Here is a 5925-nt window from a genome sequence, read left to right on the forward strand (position 1 = left end):
TAGATCTGCTTATTCTTTCTGTTATCAGTGCTCCCAATATGCATTATCTCTGTACATTACCAGCCACAACAAAGCCAGAAGAAGAAAAGCTTTCCCTGTAAAATATTTAACTTAAAACCCCAGTTATCTGATCAAACCGTTAGCTCTGTCCCAGGGAAGAGAGTAACCTTCGGTTTATTGCCCACAAAGGAGCCTATTCTTATTAATCAAGGCACCTCAGCACCTTATTCAGTGAAAAGCCATGCTTGGTGAAACTGGCCTGATTGCTGCCTCTGTGGGCTGGTGTGAGGGAGACTGTATTTAGAGAGGCTATCACAACCTTGGCAAAAATTGTCTCCTCTTCATTAAATTCTCGCCTGTACCAGACGTTATCACAAGGCTTTAAATTCCACTTTGGAATTCTATTTTTAGAGCTCAAGTGGGATTTATACGGTGCTCCGACCTAACACGAGCTCCCTGCACAAGGCTGAATTTAGCCTTGCATGCACTCGCTGCTGAAACTGCTGACTGTAATAAACTGAGAAGGGCTTGCTCTACATATGTCTAATAAGCTCCTATGTACCTGAAATGTAGGACTTCCATGATGGCTTTAATTTCACCAAATGCTTGTAATAGTAAAGATGACAGGTTATCTTTCTAAGTTCACCTTCCTTATCAGCAATGCTTGTACTTCTTTATTGACTGTTACAGAAAATTACTAAACCTTTGTTTTAAGATTAAATGAAATAAGATTCGCAGATTTTTAACAGCTAAGGAAAAATTGCCTTTTCAGCCTGGTCTATGATCATGCTATAGTCAGCCCTGTTTCTCTTCACTTGCATAAATTTTGAACTGTTGGCCAACTTAAACAAATAGATAGAAGAGCACAGGGGAAGAGGTCTCATGGATATTAAACTCCTCTGGGCTTCATTAGGTAGAGGAGAAAGAGTACTAATATCCCAGTGACAGAAATGTACTGAACCTGTATTAGACAGCAGAGAAGGCAGGTAAGAGCAGACAAAGACATAAATATGATAGAAAATAAGATGCTTCTGATTGGGTTGCTCATGGATAACATATTAATGTGAGGGAACAGATACACGGGAGAGCAATGCGAATCATTGTGAGACCTGTGTGCTCACAGTGTTGTTAACGTTGTGTGCTTTGATGTTTGTTGCTTCAGCTTTAGGTGCAAACGGGGCAGCCATAAATGGAGCCCTTTAATATAAAAATATGGATTGAAAAATCAGTCCTGAGTGTCTTGCCCAAATTCAACCAGTAATGGGAACAATTATATATGTTGCTTCAAACTGTCTGGCCCTGATAAATTTCCGTTCAAAGCCTGGCTGGGGTAATGAAAAATATTCCCAAGATGGTCTCAATTTCATAACTACACAGTAGATATAAGCAAAAAAATCCCCCAAAACAAAACACCAAATGAAGCCAAACAACTCACAGTAGTAGAATAAAGCAATGAAGAATGACAAAACAGATGAAGAAATCCACAATGTGTTCGCTTGTGCCTCACAGTAATTAATGCTTTTTGAGATATTAGATAAACTTTTCTTTGTTGTAATAGAAACAGATTTCCCAGATCTCCTATTTCAGCTCTCAAGCTCCACCTTTTCTCAGCTTTGTCTGAAATTAGCCACATTTTCTACCACTTTAATAAACGTGGAATACAATTTGGAAATTATCTGTTTGCATCAGCACTGGCAAAGAACAATAGCTCAAATTTTGAGAGTCAAGGCTTCAATAATAAGGCCTGATTTTCTTAGCAATCAGATGCATACACACGCGTACACACACACACACACACGCACACACACACCACATGTCTTTGTGAATAGGGCCCAAAACAGCTGCAACCTTCCAGAAATTAATTGGATTCTGGATCATTTGCATTTTTATATAGTTTACCAACAAAAGATGGAGATAGCAAGTTTATTAATGTGAAAAAAGAGAGACAAAGAGAGAGAGGGAGGGAAAGTGAACGTTTTGGTTGAGCCACTAATCCAAATTTTAATACACACAGTGCCTATTCACCTTATAATACTGCAGCAGATCCTCCAAGGTGGAAATTGATATGCAGGTCTAAACTGCAGGCAGCTGTTAAGGACTCCTACTGATGCCTAGGGCCTTTACAGTTCCTCATCTGGGTAGACATTATGATTTGATAATGGCCATATTCAGACAACACCCAAGGCAATTCTAGGATTTGCTGTCACAATAGACACACTGAAAATAAAGTCAGTGTAAATAGATTAAGAAATTGACAGAATAACAAGGCAGAAAGAATTAGAATGAATACACAAATGGCAGATGACAACTCAATGTATTGTGATGCAGAGCTGGGATAAGGAAAGAGGAGCTGGAGGATTTATCTGCTGCCAGTATGCCTTCGACCTGCTTCCTGCTTGTATGGATGCCTATTTCACTGAGAAGTGAAATCTTTATTAGAAGATTTCTTATCTCCCTTGCTGCCCACTGAAAAACTTCCTTTCCATTCAGTTGGAAGTGAAAGCTCCTGAAAGCTCCTAATCCAGAGGTGTCCAAGACATCATTTCCCTAGGGAATAGGAAGAAAATTATGACTTAATATTCAGAGGAGAGAATGACCCTCAACTCCTATGGGAGTTGATATGAACACTGGGTGACAAGGTGGTAACCAGAACATTATTCTATGTGATTAATTTATGAATTTCTTAGAATTGTGCTGAGGTGTACGTGAGGTTTAGTGCATGAACTCTTCTGTGGAATCCCTTATTAGATGCTTTTTTGGGTGGCAATAAATCGATGGAATTTCATTTATTTACTTTTATCACGATTCAATTGCAACTTCATCTCTGCCAAAAACAGCTCCTAGCTCTGCTCAGCCTAGCCTGAAAACCCAAATCATACCAGAGTAAAGAAGGTATCAGACCAGTTCCTGAAATATGGAATGTGACTTCATGTGCAGAATAACTGTGGATAGTGAATGGTTTATTGGTTGGTCTCCGTATGATAGACCCAGAGCATGTGCAGAGATGGAATATCAGCAGTGACACCTCCAGTAGGCTGCTAGGTGAAGAGACTAAAGCTGCTATAACACTGAAAATGAAACTCAGTGCTGTGTTAGTGCTCAGCTGCACAAGGACGCTATGAACTTCAGTTCTGTGTTGGTGCAGTAAGTGCTTCCTGAGTCTGTCAGACCTGATGCACAGCTTTTCTCTGGAACAAAATCTGGGTGGGAGCACACAGGAAGGCAAAGCAGTAGCATTGCACAGGCCTGGCTGTAGCACCAGAAGGCTGGAGACACCATATAGCCATAAAATGCTGTCTGCTTTGACTGTGTTGGAGATTTGGGCAACAAGATTGGACACCAAGGAGACACTGGAGTAAAAGGTGCTGCTGGGAGGAAGGAAAGACTAACTGCCCCCCTGGGGCTAGATGAGCAGGAAGATGGACCCTTGGCTATCCAGCCCAGCTCCACCTTTTTCTTCAAGCCCATTCCTATTTACTTATTTTGCTAAAAGCACTGAGAAGCCGTGAGATAGCTCTTGTGTTTGAACAACACAAATCCCAAACTCTCAGTGCAGAGTATTCAACCAATACATCTCGAGTAATCTGGAGGGAGCTTAGACTCATTTTAGTAAAATACTTAGTTTTGCTTGACTTCATGGGAATTAACCCAGTGCTTGAGTGCTGTGTTGGATCAGGGAAAAAATTATATGTGTCTTGCCTAAATAATAGGCAATATTTTATGATTTTATATGTGCTTATTACCTTATGTAGATCTTTTGAATGTAATAGTTCTATCAAAATCTGAAACACTATGCAGTGGAACAACTTTGAACTTTAATTTCCTTACCTCATTTTCTTTCCTCCTGCCACATTTCTTTTGCCCAGTAAGAGGTCTCCATGACTTTCCTACATTTTCTCCATGATTTTCTACATTTCCTACATTTTCTCTTTGTTTTTATTTTTTTTTCTTCTTCATAAAGTTTGACCAAGTCTTCTATATAAACTTTGATCACAGTCCCCACTTGAAACACTTTTCTTTTTTCCTTTTTGCTTCTTCATTTGTTTTTCTCTTTGCTTTTTTCCTTTGGGTGTTATTTTCATTCTTCTTTCTCTGAGTGTTATCAACCACTTCTGTTTAATATGCTCTCATTCTTCTCTTCCTCTAGCTAAATTACACAGAGCTTCTATTCGTCCCCCATAGTATGTCTCTCAGGGTTAGAGAAAGAGATAACGTGATGGCCAGAGGAGGGAGAAATCAGACATCGAGAATGAAAAGGGCTGAATGTCACAGAGCCCTCAAATATGAGGAAGAACAAGATAGAACAACAAATATTAAAAGAAGAGAACTGAAGGAAAAGTTTCCATAAAGAACATGGGAATAAGATTGAAAACAAAGGTAGTGAGGGAAAAACTGCAGGGCTATTACTTTTATTCAGAAGTTGAATGTTCCCTGATTTTTGAAGGACCCAAAGCTGCAAGGAGTAGAGTGCTCCATTTAGCCCTAAATCAATCCTGTTAAAAGGAATACCTTGATTACAGTTAGTTTGCCAGCATTTAGAAATGAGACAGGAACATGGCCAACATTCTTCTGGCTGAATACACAGATAGAGCAAGACACATTATGTAATGATAAAGTATCTAAGTGCACCAAGCCCTTATTTATCTAACTTTTGTTCACCTTTGCAGAAAGCCTGCCAAAGTATTCTGGTAGGACTGAAAAGCCAAGCAAGTAATAGTCTTATAACCAGGCTACATTTTGTATGGCACAAATAACTGTATTTGTACTGCCTAGGGACTTTGTAATTTCCTGCTTTTGAGACAGTAGAGAAATGTGAGCATTGTAAGATTGAAATCCTGGCCTCACAGAAGTCAAAGGTAATATAGCCACTTAAATTCTAGTAGTGCAGCCACTTTCCAACTAAAAGGGTGCTTTTGGAATGTTGCCTGTGTGGATGTACCTAATTTAGATGGTTTAAAAAAGCTCCAGAGGAGAAAACGCAGAAAGCTGATGAGTATTAGGGCAGGAGTGATAGAAAACCTACAGGTAGAGCAAGATCATGAAAGGACACGGGCTGAAAGGGTGGAGGAGAGAGCATGTCCATAAAGGACTTTAAAAGGAACAGAAGAGGATCAAAATTGTCAGGGACTGCAAATGAAGTGGAAAGGAGGACACAGACAATGAGAACTCAGAGCCATTCTAGGCAAAGCAGAAGTTGTTGCTAACAAGCAGGCTGAATTTTCTGCAGGAGGCTCAGGATGTGTTTATGGAAAGAGAGAATTATCCTGTGGTTGTGCTTGGGAACCCAGCACAATACACTGCAGCTTTGCATCTGTTTATTTTATAGCTATGAAATAGATTTTGTTCCAAGAAAGTACCTATGTTAACTTCTTAAATATTCAGGATTTCTAGCAATCCTCTATTTCAAGGGTGCCACACCCTGAGCTCTGCCTGGAGACTGCCTTCTCCAGAATGAGAAGGCAACACCAGGCACAGCTTTTCCATGTAAAAAGATGTATTTCACCTGTTAAAAATCTTGTAATGCTTCTCCAAGCAGAAATACAAATATTGGACTGCTGTTTCACTAGGCAATCAAATTTTTTTTCCTCTCTGCGGTAAAAAAACACTAATGACCCATTTATTTCATTCCCTGAGAGGAAGCAAGAGGGACATGCTGTTACATCACCAAAACCAAAGCCTGATAACAGAGAACGGTATTTGATATTAATTTTCTATTGTCTTGTCAAAACTCATTTAATTCCCAATGGATAGGTCTTCTGCTCCTCCTCTGGGGATCATACTCCATTGTACTCCAAAACTAAAGGACCTTTCTGGATTTGGTCTTTGCTTTGCAATAAGATAATTTTTCTTTCTCCTTAGCATTCATACCCTGTAAAAATTTAAAACTTGTTTTATTTCATCTCAGTTACTCCTTCACTAAGTTGC

This window comes from Hirundo rustica, chromosome 3, assembly GCF_015227805.2.
Source record: "Hirundo rustica isolate bHirRus1 chromosome 3, bHirRus1.pri.v3, whole genome shotgun sequence".
Taxonomy (NCBI): domain Eukaryota; kingdom Metazoa; phylum Chordata; class Aves; order Passeriformes; family Hirundinidae; genus Hirundo; species Hirundo rustica.